Genomic DNA, 20,819 nt, shown 5'->3' on the forward strand with positions numbered 1-20,819 from the left:
TAAGTCGTTAGAGATCAAGTACACTGTTCACGCTGACGCGTAGCACTCTAGTTAAACACAACCTAGCCTGAAAAGTAAACGGCTCTATCAGATTTGCTTTAAAAGTTAATTGAAGAATCATAAATCAAAGAAACATCTGGAAACCTGTTTCAAGATGTTTCTTTGGCAGTTATGGAATTTTTTTATCATTTTTTAAATCAATTTTTTATCAATTTGTTTTTTTCAATTTTTGATCAATTTTTACCCAAAAAATTAATTACAAAACACCCCGGAATCATGCGTGTATTATATACACTCAAACATGCCCATTTCTAGACTCAATGTTCAATTTTTTACATGATTTTTCAGCAGTTTTTACCCAAGAAATCTTTTAGAAAACATCCCGGAATCATGCTCTTATTATATGCACTCAAACTCATTTCCAGATTCAATCTCTAATTTTTGCATGATTTTTCAGCAATTTTTACCCAAAAAATCACTTTGAAATTACCCCGGAATCATGCTTGTATTATATGCACTCAAACGCTCATTTCCAGATTCAATGTCTAATTTTTACATTTTTGTGGAGTGATTGTTTATCTCCTTAATCAATTAAGAACCTTCTCTCTTTCTCTATACTACTATCTCTCTCTCTCTCTCTCTCTCTCTCTCTCTCTCTGTCTCTCTCTCTCTCTCTCTCTCTAAAGTAAAAACATCAAAATAAGTCAACGATTTATAAAGAAATATAAATTAATACAAGTCCGGGCAACTCTCCGAGCTTGCCTCCGCTTCAGATAGCGACTTCTCCTTTGGGGCCCTCTTCTCGGTTGATAAACCGGCGCCAAAATCCTAGCCACTATCCGAAGCTGTGGTGCACGTCAGTTGGGAGGTTCCTCTCGAAATGTTGCAGGAGAGTCGGAGGGAGGAATGTCCGTGGCTGACTCCCGACGCTCAACCACTGTCCCGCTCCTTCATGTCAATTCTCGGGTGTAGTGGACTCCCCGCTGCTGGGTTGTACCACCATATTCCCAACATGGGGATCCACAACCAAACACCAAATGGTGCACATATTTGGCAATAACAATCCTCCAAATCGTTAACCTTTTCGTGGAAAGTTCTCATTTTTAGTAATTTTTATCTTACTAACTTTAAAATCTATAAGTAACACAATGAAACTCTTTGTACCAAAATCATGATACAATCTATCACAGAAACATCTGCAACTAACTTACTGGGTTTCAAAAATTTCATATTACGCTTTCTTTTGTTCATCTAACCAGCTTTCTGTTTCGAACATAATCTGATCGAAATTGTACCCCCTCTTTTGTTTTTACTTTAAATAAAATTTTTGACACCTTCAGAGTAATCAAATCCACTCAAGAAACACTATTTCATTTTTTTTTGTGTAACCCATATTCTTTTTTTTACTTTAAATAAAATTTTAACACCTTGAGAGTAATTAAATACACTCGAGAAACTCATATAATTTCTTTGTATAAACAATGTTCGTTTAAATAACACACACGCGCAACAATTATATCCATAATAAATTTAGTTCACTTAGAGCATAATTTTGAAGCATAAGATTGTCTCACACAAACTTCAGACAAAAGTTCAGCCAATCAGAAGCGTCTCCCAATCTACCCCCCCCCCCACATTTGCACCGACTATACTACTTTTGTGTTAACTTAGACTTTGTCCAATTCAGGTTTGTGCTTCATGCACTATAACATAATTCTCAAAATAGCACTTAAGGTTAATAAGTTATGTTACTGAGTGTAGTACACTTCAGTACACCTATTCCCGGTCAATAGTTATCAATTCAAAACATAAAATTTTACACGGATAAATTCATTTAACCTAACTTCACAATACTCAAGTGCTAAAAGTTTTCGAGGTTGAACTGTTGGTTAAAGTTAATCGTTACTTCTTTTTATTGGGAGGCGTTCTCTTGGAGAAGAAGTAATGATGTCATATGAGTTACATAGTCGTACAAAATAGTATGCCCAATTGTTTGAGTGGCCTTTGTAGTGGACCGTTAGTAGATTTAGTAGTGGACTACTGATAGTGCACCATTAGTATATCTCTCTTTCTCTCTCGATAGAGTAAAAACAACAATATAATAAATTACTGATGATTTATAAATAAATACAAATTAATACAATTATATTTATATATATATATATATATATATATATATTTTTATATATAAAAATAATATATATCTGCATATATAAGTTTGTTTAGTTCTGTTGGGAAGATGCTGGGTTGTTCCACTATCTTCCCAACAGGGGGATCCACAACCAAACAGCAAATGGTGCACATATTTGGCAATAAAAATCCTCCAAATCGTTAACCTTTTCGTGGAAAGTTCTCATTATTAGTAATATTTATCTTAATAACCTTAAAATCTATAAATAACACAATGAAACTATTCGTACCAAAAACATGATACAATCTATCACAAAAACATCTGCAACTAACTTACTGGGTTTTTTAAAATTTCATATTACTCTTTTTTGTTCATCTAACCAACTTTCTGTTTCGAACATAATCTGAGCGAAATTGTACCCCTTATTTTGTTATTACTTTAAATAAAATTTTGACATCTTCAGAGTAATTAAATCCGCTCGAGAAACACTACTTCATTTTTTTGTTTAACCCATATTCTTTTGCTATTACTTCAAATAAAATTTTAACAACTTCTGAGTATTTAAATAAACTCGAGAAACTCTAATTTTTATATACACAATGTTCGTTTAGTTAACACACACGCGCAAAAATTATATCAATAATAAATTTAGTTCACTTAAAGCATAATTTTGAAGCATAAGATTTTCTAAAACCTTACACAAAATTTCAGCCAATCAGATGCGTGTCACAACCTACCCCCACATTTGCACCGACTATACTACTTTCGTGTTAACTTAGACTTTGTCCAATTCAGGTTTGTGCTTCACGCACTATAACATAATTCTCAAAATAGCACTTAAGATTAATAAGTCATGTTACTGAGTGTAGCACACTTCAGTACACCTATTCCCGGTCAATAGTTATCAATTGAAAACATAAAATTTTACACGGATAAATTCATTTAACCTAACTTCACAATACTCAAGTGCTAAAAGTTTTCGAGGTTGAACTGTTGGTTAAAGTTAATCGTTACTTCTTTTTATTGGGAGACGTTCTCTTGGAGAAGTGATGATGTCATGAGTTACATAGTCGTGCAAAATATACCCAATTGTTTGAGTGACCGTTGTTGTGGACTATTAGTAGATTTAGTAGTGGACTATTAGTAGCGGACCATTAGCATATCTCTTTCACTCTCGCTAAAGTAAAAACATCAGAAAAATAAATTACCGATAATTTATAAAATATATATAAAATTTGATCACGCTTGGAACAATTGCCGGATTAGTCACCTGGCATTTGTCCGAGCTTGCCTCCGCTTCGGATAGTGACTTCTCCATTGGCGACCTCGTCTCGGTTGAGATACGCGCGCAAAAGTCCTAGCCACTATACGAAGCTGTGGTGCTGTTGAGTTGAGAGGTTCCTCTGGAAATGTTGCAGGAGAGTCGGAGGGAGGAGGATCGGTGGCTGACTCCCGACGGTCAACCACTGTCCCGCTTCTCGATATCATATCTCGGGTGTAGTGGACTCCCTGCTGTTGGGTTGTACCACCATCTTCCCAACGGGGGATCCACAACCAAACACAAATGGTGCACATATTTGGCAATAACAATCCTCCAAATCGTTAACGTTTTCGTGGAAAGTTCTGATTTTTATCAAGTTTTAGCTTACCAACTTACCAACTTTAAAATCTATAAGTAACACAATGAGACTATTCGTACCAAAAACATGATACAATCTATCACAAAAACATCTGCAACTAACTTACGGGGTTTCGAAAATTTCATATTGCTCTTTTTTGTTCATCTAACCAACTTTCTGTTTCGAACATAATCTGAGCGAAATTGTACCATTCCTCTGTTAGTGCTTTAAATAAAATTTTGACATCTTCAGAGTAATTAAATCCACTCGAGAAACACTAATTCATTTTTTTTGTTAAGCCCATATTCTTTTGCTATTACTTCAAATAAAATTTTAATCTTCAGAGTATTTAAATACACTCGAGAAACTGTCATATATTTTTTTATGTACACAATGTTTGTTTAGTTAAGACACACGCGCAACAATTAGATCAATAATAAAGTTTGTTCACTTAAAGCATAATTTTGAAGCATAAGGTTTTCTAAAACCTCACACAAAATTTCAGCTAATCAGATGCGTCTCCCAACCTACGCCCCCTCATTTGCACCGACTATACTACTTTCGTGTTAACTTTGACCATGTTACTTAGTGTAGCACACTTCAGTACACCTCATCCCGGTCAATAGGTATCAATTCAAAACATCAAATTTTACAGGGATAAATTCATTTACCCTAACTTCACAATACTCAAATGTTAAAAATTTTCGAGGTTGAACTGTTGGTTAAAGTTAATCGTTACTTCTTTTTATTGGGAGGCGTTCTCTTGGAGAAGAAGTGATGATATCTTGAGTTAAATACTCGTAAACAATATGCCCAATTGTTTGAGTGGCCGTTGTAGTGGACCATTAGTAGATTTAGTAGTGGACTATTAGTATTGGACCATTAGTATATCTCTTTCTCTCTCGCTAATGTAAAAACATCAGTATAATAAATTACCGATGATTTATAAAATAATACAAATATATATATATATATATATATATATATATATATATATACATATATATATACATATATATATATATATATATATATATATATATATATATATATATATTTATATATATAACGCTCGGTTCACGCTCGGAACAATTGCGGGATTAGTCTCCGGGCAACTGTCCGAGCTTGCCTCCGCTTCAGATAGTGACTTCTCCTTTGGCGCCCTCGTCTCGGTTGAGAAACCCGCGCAAAAGTCACAGCCACTACACGAAACTGTGGTGCAGTTGAGTTGAGAGGTTCCTCTGGAAATGTTGCAGGAGAGTCGGAGGGAGGAGGATCGGTGGCTGACTCCCGACGCTCAACCACTGTCCCGCTCCTCGATATCATATCTCGGGTGTAGTGGACTCCCTGCTGTTGGGTTGTACCACCATCTTCCCAACGGGGGGATCCACAACCAAACACCAAATGGTGCACATATTTGGCAATAACAATCCTCCAAATCGTTAACGTTTTCGTGGAAAGTTCTCCTTTTTATCAACTTTTAGCTTACCAACTTTAAAATCTATAAGTAACACAATGAGACTATTCGTACCAAAAACATGATACAATCTATCACAAAAACATCTGCAACTAACTTACGGGGTTTCGAAAATTTCATATTGCTCTTTTTTGTTCATCTAACCAACTTTCTGTTTCGATCATAATCTGAGCGAAATTGTACCCCTTATTTTGTTATTACTTTAAATAAAATTTTGACATCTTCAGAGTAATTAAATCCGCTCGAGAAACACTACTTCATTTTTTTGTTTAACCCATATTCTTTTGCTATTACTTCAAATAAAATTTTAACAACTTCTGAGTATTTAAATAAACTCGAGAAACTCTAATTTTTATATACACAATGTTCGTTTAGTTAACACACACGCGCAAAAATTATATCAATAATTAATTTAGTTCACTTAAAGAATAATTTTGAAGCATAAGATTTTCTAAAACCTTACACAAAATTTCAGCCAATCAGATGCGTCTCACAACCTACCCCCACATTTGCACCGACTATATTACTTTCGTGTTAACTTAGACTTTGTCCAATTCAGGTTTGTGCTTCACGCACTATAACATAATTCTCAAAATAGCACTTAAGATTAATAAGTCATGTTACTGAGTGTAGCACACTTCAGTACACCTATTCCCGGTCAATAGTTATCAATTCAAAACATAAAATTTTACACGGATAAATTCATTTAACCTAACTTCACAATACTCAAGTGCTAAAAGTTTTCGAGGTTGAACTGTTGGTTAAAGTTAATCGTTACTTCTTTTTATTGGGAGGCGTTCTCTTGGAGAAGTGATGATGTCATGAGTTACATAGTCGTACAAAATAATATGCCCAATTGTTTGAGTGGCCGTTGTAGTGGACCATTAGTATTGGACCATTAGTATATCTCTTTCTCTCTCGCTAATGTAAAAACATCAGTAAAATAAATTACCGATGATTTATAAAATAATACAATTATATATATATATATATATATATATATATATATATATATATATATGTATATTATATAATATATATATATATATATATATATATATATATATATATATATATAACGCTCGGTTCACGCTCGGAACAATTGCGGGATTAGTCTCCGGGCAACTGTCCGAGCTTGCCTCCGCTCTCCGCTTCAGATAGTGACTTCTCCTTTGGCGCCCTCGTCTCGGTTGAGAAACCCGCGCAAAAGTCCTAGCCACTACACGAAACTGTGGTGCAGTTGAGTTGAGAGGTTCCTCCGGAAATGTTGCAGGAGAGTCGGAGGGAGGAGGATCGGTGGCTGACTCCCGACGCTCAACCACTGTCCCGCTCCTCGATGTCAATTCTCGGGTGTAGTGGACTCCCTGCTGTTGGGTTGTTCCACCATCTTCCCAACAGGGGATCCACAACCAAACAGCATATGGTGCACATATTTGGCAATAACAATCCTCCAAATCGTTAACCTTTTCGTGGAAAGTTCTCATTTTTAGTAAATTTTTGCTTACCAACTTTAAAATCTATAAGTAACACAATGAAACTATTCGTACCAAAAACATGATACAATCTATCACAAAAACATGTACAACTAACTTACTGGGTTTCATATTTCTCTTTTTTTGTTCATCTAACCAACTTTTTGTTTCGAACATAATCTGAGCGAAATTGTACCCTTTCTTTTGTTATTACTTTAATTAAAATTTTTACATATTCAGTGTAATTAAATCCACTCGAGAAACATTAATTCATTTTTTTGTTTAACCCATTTTCTTTTGCTATTACTTCAAATAAAATTTTAACACCCTCAGAGCATTTAAATACACTCGAGAAACTCTCATATAATTTTTATACAATATTTGCTTAGTTAACAAACACCCGCAACAATTATATTATAATAAATTTAGTTCACTTAAAGCATAATTTTGAAGCATAAGATTTTTTAAAACCTCACACAATTTCAGCCAATCAGATGCGTCTCCCAACCTACACCCCACATTTGCACAGACTATACTACTTTCGTGTTAACTTAGACTTTGTCCAATTCAGGTTTGTGCTTCACGCATTATAACATATTTCTTAAAATAGCAGATAAATAAGTCATGTTACTGAGTGTAGCACACTTCAGTACATCTCATCCCGGTCAATAGGTATCAATTCAAAACATCAAATTTTACAAGGATAAATTCGTTTACCCTAACTTCACAATACTCAAGTGTTAAAGGTTTTCGAGGTTGAACTGTTGGTTAAAGTTAATCGTTACTTCTTTTTATTGGGAGACGTTCTCTTGGAGAAGTGATGATGTCATGAGTTACATAGTCGTGCAAAATATACCCAATTGTTTGAGTGACCGTTGTTGTGGACTATTAGTAGATTTAGTAGTGGACTATTAGTAGCGGACCATTAGCATATCTCTTTCACTCTCGCTAAAGTAAAAACATCAGAAAAATAAATTACCGATGACTTATAAAATATATGTAAAATTTGATCACGCTTGGAACAATTGCCGGATTAGTCACCGGGCAACTGTCCGAGCTTGCCTCCGCTTCGGATAGTGACTTCTCCATTGGCGACCTCGTCTCGGTTGAGATACGCGCGCAAAAGTCCTAGCCACTATACGAAGCTGTGGTGCAGTTGAGTTGAGAGGTTCCTCTGGAAATGTTGCAGGAGAGTCGGAGGGAGGAGGATCGGTGGCTGACTCCCGACGGTCAACCACTGTCCCGCTCCTCGATATCATATCTCGGGTGTAGTGGACTCCCTGCTGTTGGGTTGTACCACCATCTTCCCAACGGGGGGATCCACAACCAAATGGTGCACATATTTGGCAATAACAATCCTCCAAATCGTTAACGTTTTCGTGGAAAGTTCTCATTTTTATCAAGTTTTAGCTTACCAACTTTTAAATCTATAAGTAACACAATGAGACTATTCGTACCAAAAACATGATACAATCTATCACAAAAACATCTGCAACTAACTTACGGGGTTTCGAAAATTTCATATTGCTCTTTTTTGTTCATCTAACCAACTTTCTGTTTCGAACATAATCTGAGCGAAATTGTACCCATTCCTCTGTTAGTGCTTTAAATAAAATTTTGACATCTTCAGAGTAATTAAATCCACTCGAGAAACACTAATTCATTTTTTTGTTAAGCCCATATTCTTTTGCTATTACTTCAAATAAAATTTTGATCTTCAGAGTATTTAAATACACTCGAGAAACTCTCATATATTTTTTTATGTACACAATGTTTGTTTAGTTAACACACACGCGCAACAATTAGATCAATAATAAAGTTTGTTCACTTAAAGCATAATTTTGAAGCATAAGGTTTTCTAAAACCTCACACAAAATTTCAGCTAATCAGATGCGTCTCCCAACCTACCCCCCCTCATTTGCACCGACTATACTACTTTCGTGTTAACTTTGACCATGTTACTTAGTGTAGCACACTTCAGTACACCTCATCCCGGTCAATAGGTATCAATTTAAAACATCAAATTTTACAGGGATAAATTCATTTACCCTAACTTCAAAATACTCAAATGTTAAAAATTTTCGAGGTTGAACTGTTGGTTAAAGTTAATCGTTACTTCTTTTTATTGGGAGGCGTTCTCTTGGAGAAGAAGTGATGATATCTTGAGTTAAATAGTCGTAAACAATATGCCCAATTGTTTGAGTGGCCGTTGTAGTGGACCATTAGTAGATTTAGTAGTGGACTATTAGTAGCGGACCATTAGCATATCTCTTTCACTCTCGCTAAAGTAAAAACATCAGAAAAATAAATTACCGATGATTTATAAAATATATGTAAAATTTGATCACGCTTGGAACAATTGCCGAATTAGTCACCGGGCAACTGTCCGAGCTTGCCTCCGCTTCGGATAGTGACTTCTCCATTGGCGACCTCGTCTCGGTTGAGATACGCGCGCAAAAGTCCTAGCCACTATGCGAAGCTGTGGTGCAGTTGAGTTGAGAGGTTCCTCTGGAAATGTTGCAGGAGAGTCGGAGGGAGGAGGATCGGTGGCTGACTCCCGACGGTCAACCACTGTCCCGCTCCTCGATATCATATCTCGGGTGTAGTGGACTCCCTGCTGTTGGGTTGTACCACCATCTTCCCAACGGGGGGATCCACAACCAAACACCAAATGGTGCACATATTTGGCAATAACAATCCTCCAAATCGTTAACGTTTTTGTGGAAAGTTCTCATTTTTATCAAGTTTTAGCTTACCAACTTTTAAATCTATAAGTAACACAATGAGACTATTCGTACCAAAAACATGATACAATCTATCACAAAAACATCTGCAACTAACTTACGGGGTTTCGAAAATTTCATATTGCTCTTTTTTGTTCATCTAACCAACTTTCTGTTTCGAACATAATCTGAGCGAAATTGTACCCATTCTTCTGTTAGTGCTTTAAATAAAATTTTGACATCTTCAGAGTAATTAAATCCACTCGAGAAACACTAATTCATTTTTTTTGTTAAGCCCATATTCTTTTGCTATTACTTCAAATAAAATTTTGATCTTCAGAGTATTTAAATACACTCGAGAAACTCTCATATATTTTTTTATGTACACAATGTTTGTTTAGTTAACACACACGCGCAACAATTAGATCAATAATAAAGTTTGTTCACTTAAAGCATAATTTTGAAGCATAAGGTTTTCTAAAACCTCACACAAAATTTCAGCTAATCAGATGCGTCTCCCAACCTACCCCCCCTCATTTGCACCGACTATACTACTTTCGTGTTAACTTTGACCATGTTACTTAGTGTAGCACACTTCAGTACACCTCATCCCGGTCAATAGGTATCAATTCAAAACATCAAATTTTACAGGGATAAATTTATTTACCCTAACTTCACAATACTCAAATGTTAAAAATTTTCGAGGTTGAACTGTTGGTTAAAGTTAATCGTTACTTCTTTTTATTGGGAGGCGTTCTCTTGGAGAAGAAGTGATGATATCTTGAGTTAAATAGTCGTACACAATATGCCCAATTGTTTGAGTGGCCGTTGTAGTGGACCATTAGTAGATTTTGTAGTGAACTATTAGTATTGGACCATTAGTATATCTCTTTCTCTCTCGCTAATGTAAAAACATCAGTATAATAAATTACCGATGATTTATAAAATAATACAAATATATGTATATATATATATATATATATATATATATATATATATATATATATAACGCTCGGTTCACGCTCGGAACAATTGCCAGATTAGTCTCCGGGCAACTGTCCGAGCTTGCCTCCGCTTCAGATAGTGACTTCTCCTTTGGCGCCCTCGTCTCGGTTGAGAAACCCGCGCAAAAGTCCTAGCCACTACACGAAACTGTGGTGCAGTTGAGTTGAGAGGTTCCTCTGGAAATGTTGCAGGAGAGTCGGAGGGAGGAGGATCGGTGGCTGACTCCCGACGCTCAACCACTGTCCCGCTCCTCGATGTCAATTCTCGGGTGTAGTGGACTCCCTGCTGTTGGGTTGTTCCACCATCTTCCCAACAGGGGATCCACAACCAAACAGCATATGTCGCACATATTTGGCAATAACAATCCTCCAAATCGTTAACGTTTTCGTGGAATGTTCTCATTTTTAGTAAATTTTAGCTTACCAACTTTAAAATCTATAAGTAACACAATGAGACTATTCGTACCAAAAACATGATACAATCTATCACAAAAACATCTGCAACTAACTTACGGGGTTTCGAAAATTTCATATTGCTCTTTTTTGTTCATCTAACCAACTTTCTGTTTCGAACATAATCTGAGCGAATTTGTACCCATTCCTCTGTTAGTGCTTTAAATAAAATTTTGACATCTTCAGAGTAATTAAATCCACTCGAGAAACACTAATTCATTTTTTTTGTTAAGCCCATATTCTTTTGCTATTACTTCAAATAAAATTTTGATCTTCAGAGTATTTAAATACACTCGAGAAACTCTCATATATTTTTTTATGTACACAATGTTTGTTTAGTTAACACACACGCGCAACAATTAGATCAATAATAAAGTTTGCTCACTTAAAGCATAATTTTGAAGCATAAGGTTTTCTAAAACCTCACACAAAATTTCAGCTAATCAGATGCGTCTCCCAACCTACCCCCCCTCATTTGCACCGACTATACTACTTTCGTGTTAACTTTGACCATGTTACTTAGTGTAGCACACTTCAGTACACCTCATCCCGGTCAATAGGTATCAATTCAAAACATCAAATTTTACAGGGATAAATTCATTTACCCTAACTTCACAATACTCAAATGTTAAAAATTTTCGAGGTTGAACTGTTGGTTAAAGTTAATCGTTACTTCTTTTTATTGGGAGGCGTTCTCTTGGAGAAGAAGTGATGATATCTTGAGTTAAATAGTCGTACACAATATGCCCAATTGTTTGAGTGGCCGTTGTAGTGGACCATTAGTAGATTTAGTAGTGGACTATTAGTATTGGACCATTAGTATATCTCTTTCTCTCTCGCTAATGTAAAAACATCAGTATAATAAATTACCGATGATTTATAAAATAATACAAATATATGTATATATATATATATATATATATATATATATATATAACGCTCGGTTCACGCTCGGAACAATTGCCAGATTAGTCTCCGGGCAACTGTCCGAGCTTGCCTCCGCTTCAGATAGTGACTTCTCCTTTGGCGCCCTCGTCTCGGTTGAGAAACCCGCGCAAAAGTCCTAGCCACTACACGAAACTGTGGTGCAGTTGAGTTGAGAGGTTCCTCTGGAAATGTTGCAGGAGAGTCGGAGGGAGGAGGATCGGTGGCTGACTCCCGACGCTCAACCACTGTCCCGCTCCTCGATGTCAATTCTTGGGTGTAGTGGACTCCCTGCTGTTGGGTTGTTCCACCATCTTCCCAACAGGGGATCCACAACCAAACACCAAATGGTGCACATATTTGGCAATAACAATCCTCCAAATCGTTAACGTTTTTGTGGAAAGTTCTCATTTTTATCAAGTTTTAGCTTACCAACTTTTAAATCTATAAGTAACACAATGAGACTATTCGTACCAAAAACATGATACAATCTATCACAAAAACATCTGCAACTAACTTACGGGGTTTCGAAAATTTCATATTGCTCTTTTTTGTTCATCTAACCAACTTTCTGTTTCGAACATAATCTGAGCGAAATTGTACCCATTCCTCTGTTAGTGCTTTAAATAAAATTTTGACATCTTCAGAGTAATTAAATCCACTCGAGAAACACTAATTCATTTTTTTTGTTAAGCCCATATTCTTTTGCTATTACTTCAAATAAAATTTTGATCTTCAGAGTATTTAAATACACTCGAGAAACTCTCATATATTTTTTTATGTACACAATGTTTGTTTAGTTAACACACACGCGCAACAATTAGATCAATAATAAAGTTTGTTCACTTAAAGCATAATTTTGAAGCATAAGGTTTTCTAAAACCTCACAAAATTTCAGCTAATCAGATGCGTCTCCCAACCTACCCCCCCTCATTTGCACCGACTATACTACTTTCGTGTTAACTTTGACCATGTTACTTAGTGTAGCACACTTCAGTACACCTCATCCCGGTCAATAGGTATCAATTCAAAACATCAAATTTTACAGGGATAAATTCATTTACCCTAACTTCACAATACTCAAATGTTAAAAATTTTCGAGGTTGAACTGTTGGTTAAAGTTAATCGTTACTTCTTTTTATTGGGAGGCGTTCTCTTGGAGAAGAAGTGATGATATCTTGAGTTAAATAGTCGTACACAATATGCCCAATTGTTTGAGTGGCCGTTGTAGTGGACCATTAGTAGATTTAGTAGTGAACTATTAGTATTGGACCATTAGTATATCTCTTTCTCTCTCGCTAATGTAAAAACATCAGTATAATAAATTACCGATGATTTATAAAATAATACAAATATATGTATATATATATATATATATATATATATATATATATATATATATAACGCTCGGTTCACGCTCGGAACAATTGCCAGATTAGTCTCCGGGCAACTGTCCGAGCTTGCCTCCGCTTCAGATAGTGACTTCTCCTTTGGCGCCCTCGTCTCGGTTGAGAAACCCGCGCAAAAGTCCTAGCCACTACACGAAACTGTGGTGCAGTTGAGTTGAGAGGTTCCTCTGGAAATGTTGCAGGAGAGTCGGAGGGAGGAGGATCGGTGGCTGACTTCCGACGCTCAACCACTGTCCCGCTCCTCGATGTCAATTCTCGGGTGTAGTGGACTCCCTGCTGTTGGGTTGTTCCACCATCTTCCCAACAGGGGATCCACAACCAAACAGCATATGTCGCACATATTTGGCAATAACAATCCTCCAAATCGTTAACGTTTTCGTGGAAAGTTCTCATTTTTAGTAAATTTTAGCTTACCAACTTTAAAATCTATAAGTAACACAATGAGACTATTCGTACCAAAAACATGATACAATCTATCACAAAAACATCTGCAACTAACTTACGGGGTTTCGAAAATTTCATATTGCTCTTTTTTGTTCATCTAACCAACTTTCTGTTTCGAACATAATCTGAGCGAAATTGTACCCATTCCTCTGTTAGTGCTTTAAATAAAATTTTGACATCTTCAGAGTAATTAAATCCACTCGAGAAACACTAATTCATTTTTTTTGTTAAGCCCATATTCTTTTGCTATTACTTCAAATAAGATTTTGATCTTCAGAGTATTTAAATACACTCGAAAAACTCTCATATATTTTTTTATGTACACAATGTTTGTTTAGTTAACACACACGCGCAACAATTAGATCAATAATAAAGTTTGTTCACTTAAAGCATAATTTTGAAGCATCAGGTTTTCTAAAACCTCACACAAAATTTCAGCTAATCAGATGCGTCTCCCAACCTACCCCCCCTCATTTGCACCGACTATACTACTTTCGTGTTAACTTTGACCATGTTACTTAGTGTAGCACACTTCAGTACACCTCATCCCGGTCAATAGGTATCAATTCAAAACATCAAATTTTACAGGGATAAATTCATTTACCCTAACTTCACAATACTCAAATGTTAAAAATTTTCGAGGTTGAACTGTTGGTTAAAGTTAATCGTTACTTCTTTTTATTGGGAGGCGTTCTCTTGGAGAAGAAGTGATGATATCTTGAGTTAAATAGTCGTACAAAATATGCCCAATTGTTTGAGTGGCCGTTGTAGTGGACCATTAGTAGATTTAGTAGTGGACTATTAGTATTGGACCATTAGTATATCTCTTTCTCTCTCGCTAATGTAAAAACATCAGTATAATAAATTACCGATGATTTATAAAATAATACAAATATATGTATGTATATATATATATATATATATATATATATATATATATATATATATATATATATATATAACGCTCGGTTCACGCTCGGAACAATTGCCAGATTAGTCTCCGGGCAACTGTCCGAGCTTGCCTCCGCTTCAGATAGTGACTTCTCCTTTGGCGCCCTCGTCTCGGTTGAGAAACCCGCGCAAAAGTCCTAGCCACTACACGAAACTGTGGTGCAGTTGAGTTGAGAGGTTCCTCTGGAAATGTTGCAGGAGAGTCGGAGGGAGGAGGATCGGTGGCTGACTCCCGACGCTCAACCACTGTCCCGCTCCTCGATGTCAATTCTCGGGTGTAGTGGACTCCCTGCTGTTGGGTTGTTCCACCATCTTCCCAACAGGGGATCCACAACCAAACAGCATATGTCGCACATATTTGGCAATAACAATCCTCCAAATCGTTAACGTTTTCGTGGAAAGTTCTCATTTTTAGTAAATTTTAGCTTACCAACTTTAAAATCTATAAGTAACACAATGAGACTATTCGTACCAAAAACATGATACAATCTATCACAAAAACATCTGCAACTAACTTACGGGGTTTCGAAAATTTCATTTTGCTCTTTTTTGTTCATCTAACCAACTTTCTGTTTCGAACATAATCTGAGCGAAATTGAACCCATTCATCTGTTAGTGCTTTAAATAAAATTTTGACATCTTCAGAGTAATTAAATCCACTCGAGAAACACTAATTCATTTTGTTTGTTAAACCCATATTCTTTTGCTATTACTTCAAATAAAATTTTAACCTTCAGAGTATTTAAATGCACTCGAGAAACTCTCATATATTTTTTTATATACACAATGTTCGTTTATTTAACACACACGGGCAACAATTAGATCAATAATAAAGTTAGTTCACTTAAAGCATAATTTTGAAGCATAAGGTTTTCTAAAACCTCACACAAAATTTCAGCCCATCAGATGCGTCTCCCAACCTACCCCCCACATTTGCACCGACTATACTACTTTCGTGTTAACTTAGACTTTGTCCAGTTCAGGTTTGTGCTTTACGCATTATAACATAGTTCTCAAAATAGCACTAAGATTAATAAGTCATGTTACTGAGTGTAGCACACTTCAGTACACCTCATCCCGGTCAATAGGTATCAATTGAAAACATCAAATTTTACAGGGATAAATTAATTTTACCCTAACTTCACAATACTCAAGTGTTAAAAATTTTTGAGGTTGAACTGTTGTTTAAAGTTAATCGTTACTTCTTTTTATTGGGAGGCGTTCTCTTGAAAAGAAGTGATGATATCATGAGTTACATATTCGTACAAAATATGCCCAATTGTTTGAGTGGCCGTTGTAGTGGACCATTAGTAGATTTAGTAGTGGACTATTAGTATTGGACCATTAGTATATCTCTTTCTCTCTCGCTAATGTAAAAACATCAGTAAAATATATTACCGATGATTTATAAAATAATACAATTATATATATATATATATATATATATATATATATATATATATATATATATACATATATATATATATGCATATATATATATTTATATATATATAATATATATATATATTTTTATATATATATATATATATATATATATATATAACGCTCGGTTCACGCTCGGAACAATTGCCGGATTAGTCTCCGGGCACCTGTCCGAGCTTGCCTCAGCTTCAGATAGTGACTTCTCCTTTGGCGCCCTCGTCTCGGTTGAGAAACCCGCGCAAAAGTCCTAGCCACTACACGAAGCTGTGGTGCAGTTGAGTTGAGAGGTTCCTCTGGAAATGTTGCAGGAGAGTCGGAGGGAGAAGGATTGGTGGCTGACTACCGACGCTCAACCACTGTCCCGCTCCTCGATGTCGATTCTCGGGTGTAGTGGACTCCCCGCTGCTGGGTTGTACCAACATATTCCCAACTGGGAGATCCACAACCAAATGGTGCACATATTTGGCAATAACAATCCTCCAAATCGTTAACGTTTTCGTGGAAAGTTCTCATTTTTAGTAATTTTTATCTTACTAACTTTAAAATCTATAAGTAACACAATGAGACTATTCGTACCAAAAGCTTGATACAATCTATCATAAAAACATCTGCAACTAACTTACTGGGTTTCGAAAATTTCATATTACTCTTTTTTTGTTCAGCTAACCAACTTTCTGTTTCGAACATAATCGGAGCGAATTTATACTCCTTCTTTATACTTTAAATAAAATTTTGACACCTTCACAGTAATTAAATTCACTCGAGAAACACTAATTCCTTTTTGTTTAACCCATATTCTTTTGTTATTACTTTAAATAAAGTTTTAACACCTTCAGAGTAATTAAATACACTCGAGAAACTCTCATATATTTTCTTTTGTATACACAATGTTCGTTTAATTAACAGACACGCGCAACAATTGTATCAATAGTAAATTTAGAGCATAATTTTGAAGCATAAGATTTTCTAAAACCTACCCTCACATCTGCACCGACTATACTACTTTCGTGTTTATTTAGACTTTGTCCAATTCAGGTTTGTGCTTCACGCACTGTAACATAATTCTCAAATTAGCACTAAGATTAAGTCATGTTACTGAGTGTAGCACACTTCAGTACACCTAATCCCGGTCAGTAGGTATCAATTCAACACATCAAATTTTACAATTATAAATTCATTTTGCCTAACTTCACAATACTCAAGTGTTAAAAGTTTTTGAGGTTGAAGTGTTGCCTAAAGTTAATCCTTACTTCTTTGCATTGGGAGGCGTTTTCTTGGAGAAGAAGTGATGTCATGAGTTACTTAGTCGTACAAAATAATATGTCCAGTTGTTTGAGTGGCCGGTGTAGTGGGCCATTAGTAGATTTTCTCTAAAAGTCGTTACTGTTATTACATCAGAATTTAGGTAGTTAAGTTTATGTAGATCGTAAAGCTCAGTGAAGAGTATAGTCGCTATTTTAATTGTCTATAGTGACAAGTAAGATAAATTAATAAAGAAATCCACAACACCATAAGAGTTGTTGTTTCGGAATTGATTTCCCAAATAAAGATTTGTTTCATAAATCATCTTTTTTTTGAATAAATGCTAAATAAGAATTCAATCGTCATAAGTTTTGAAACTGTATTTCAGGGAATTAAAGTTTAATGTTTTTTTATCTATTTGGAATGGTTTTTTAGAAATTGATTCATTTTGCTATTGGTAATCATTTGTAATGAATAACAATGTCTGTTCGGAATTCTTCGAATTGAAGTGACTTAAATGGAAAATCGGAATAATGTAAGTTAGAGACCGTGTAAGCTTTATTTGTAAAATTAATTTACTTATATACATTTATACTTGCGGATTCAATATGATCAGAAAGTGATCAATAATCTCTAATCCATTCAATGTCAACACCTCTGTTGACATATTTATTCGTCTTTGAAGGATAATAATCTCAATGTTAGCAATTGGGTGAGCAGCTATTGTGAATCGCGGTAATATTTAAAGTAATCTTTGAAAGAAACGATAGAAAAATTCAAACAGAAGTATGAGTACCGTAATATATATATATATATATATATATATATATATATATATATATATATATATATATGGTGGATGAAGATCGGAAATTTCTGTTCATGCAATGTTTTAATGGGATATTGGAAGAGTTTTTGGTCCGTGATTTGTTCATCTCCAGGATGCTGAAGACGTATGTTAATATTAGCAATCGTTGGAAGGTCATGATAACTTAAAATTTCGGATTTGTTATCCCTTCAAAAATAATTGTCTCGGTTTCTTGAATAGAGAAGTAAAAATCAGTGATAAGTTTAACGGAGCTATTAAAACGAATTATTTTGAATTGGGCAAACGTGCCTAATATCATGTGATTTGAAAGGTTAAAAAATGTTCTAAAGAATTGGATGTTCAATTGAGAAGGTAGCATTACTAGTTCTAAATTATTCAGGTTGAGTTCTCTCAGTATTGATATCAATGACATATATAGCGAATGGAGATCAAATTATCGGTCGTGTTGGAAATCGTGTGACAAAGTGTGTAAAAGTTATGCGTTTTAACGAGTTTGTTTAACGAATGTTTTTCCTCACCGCCGGAGAAAGAACAAAGAGTGCAGGAGTTACTGAACATCAACAACCACAAAATTATCTATTCCATGCACTGTGCTCAACGTCATGAGCGGAGGGTGTGATGATACTTCAGATTTACTATATCCAGTTGGAGCTGAGTGATTCGTTAATCTAGCTGTTAAGAACGTAGGCTTTCTTTCGGAAAACTCTGGCAGTATAAATCATTGGTGGAAAATATTAATTTTTAACTTAGTCAAGTGCAATGTATTGTTCAAAATATGCGGCACATTGTGAATTATTCGAACTGATAGATTTTCGGTTTACAGCTTTTGTGAAGACGAAAGTGGAGATTGAAACAGGGCCTGTCTCATAAAATCCGAACAGAAGCAAACGTTTCAAAAGTACTGGACGAAGATTACAAGGCTAACTTCAAAATTCTAATATGGATAAGGTCTGATAAGATGGAGCTAAACCGAAAAATCTTTGGCAAATAAATGACAACATTGATGCTCAATTACATGTCTGACGTTTTTGAAAAGTGTGCTTCTTTTTCAATATTATAAGACCGATACTACCGTAGTCAGCACCATAAAGTTGCAACACATGCGAACGTTTTAAGCTTTCTAGATATTCCTCAATGGTCTGAGATCAAATTTAAGCCATGCCTAAAAAGTTGGTGTGATAGACATCTTAATTATTTGTCTTTTATATGAGAATGTTGCAATTTGTTGCTGGAGTTTGAAAACTTGGTTGGATTTGCAGCTTTAGGAGGCAGTCTATACCACAACGATACAATCGTATGAAACCAAACACCAACTCTGCACTATGTTAACAATGGGTAATCGTTGATTGATAACTGAAGGTTTCCATACCATTATAGAAATAAAAGTTGCCGCACTTTGCCTTGTTCTCTGATAGCTACTGCTACGGTTATGCTTTTGCAATAAAATCAAATCGCATTAAATTCTTCAAACTAGTTTCTCGGATCACTGCAAACGTTAATGCCAACATACTTTAATGGGCATCAGTTTATTTGTTCTAAATGTGACAGCTGTGAATTCCCAGTGAAACGAAATTTGATACACCTTGATAAGACATGCATGATCTTGACATCTCTTGCAAAACTTGAAACAACCATCTTGAATGCCCGTACATATCTTGACGTTTTCTTACCAAGAATCTTACACAGATCTTATCAAGATTTGTCATGTGTTATCATGTTGCTTATCAAAATGTATCAAGTTTCGATTCACTGGGTTCCTTCACAATTGAGATTTCGTTAAATTATTTTCTCAAAAAGGGCTTATAAGTTTCATTAAATTTCCTGTCTCATGAAATAATGTCCGGTTTTGCAATGGTTCTGTTTGAGCTGCTAAACTTCATTACTTAGTTTTAATTTCATCAGCCTACAATTCAATGCTATAATTCTAGCTTAGTAACACTTAACCGTAAAGAGTTGTATTAACTCAGCAAAACTTTAATCTCAGAGTTGAGCTACTAAAAGCAAAGTTTTCTGTCGTTTTAGTCAGTTCTCATAAAAGTTTCAAAGTATTGTAAAATAAATTTTGTCGATCTCTGAATTGATTTGATAATCAGGATGTTGTAGTAAGATAAAAACCGTGTTTATCGAGACAAATAGATAAAAATGCGACTAAAGTGGACGAAAACTTTGCATTTTGTCAGCATTTTGTAAATAGTTTCTTCAATCGCAATTGCTTTCAACCATTTGTTATACAATAACACAAACAATTTTTTCTCTGCTCGAAGCTGTTGCTTGTTTGTTAACTCATGTTTTTGTATTATAAATTAAATTCATTTTTAAGTTAGATGATTTTATGAATGTTTAATTGAATTGAAGTGTACTTATTTTGTAAATTCCCAAGTTTAAATATATTTACGCTTTCATCAGCTACTACTCTTTTTTCCAGTCACAAGTTTTCAGAGTCATCGAGAAAACTAAGTGAGATAGTAGTTCTGAACCCATTTATTGTTGTTTGGTATTGTTACCAGTAAGCAGAAACCAGGAATCCGCTCTTTTTTGTACAGTTCCATGAAATATATCGGTAAGAAAAATGTTTTACTCATTTTTTCCAAGTCTTTTTATGGTCCTTCCAACTAATATAACAATTTTTAAGCTTTTTAAATGTCTTCCAACTGGGCGTAATTGTTGAAATAAGCGAGCGCATATTTTCTGGCGTTCA

The 20,819-nt window shown here is 35.2% G+C and overlaps 1 protein-coding gene across 1 annotated transcript in view; it reads left to right on the forward strand.

Annotated features, from left to right (window-relative positions):
- LOC142339604 (histone chaperone asf1b-B-like) overlaps positions 1-20,819 on the forward strand; it is a 59,013-nt gene that overhangs the window by 23,649 nt on the left and 14,545 nt on the right. The gene's annotated exons all lie outside the window — the stretch shown is intronic.

This window comes from Convolutriloba macropyga, chromosome 5, assembly GCF_964194025.1.
Source record: "Convolutriloba macropyga chromosome 5, txConMacr16.3, whole genome shotgun sequence".
NCBI lineage: Eukaryota > Metazoa > Xenacoelomorpha > Acoela > Convolutidae > Convolutriloba > Convolutriloba macropyga.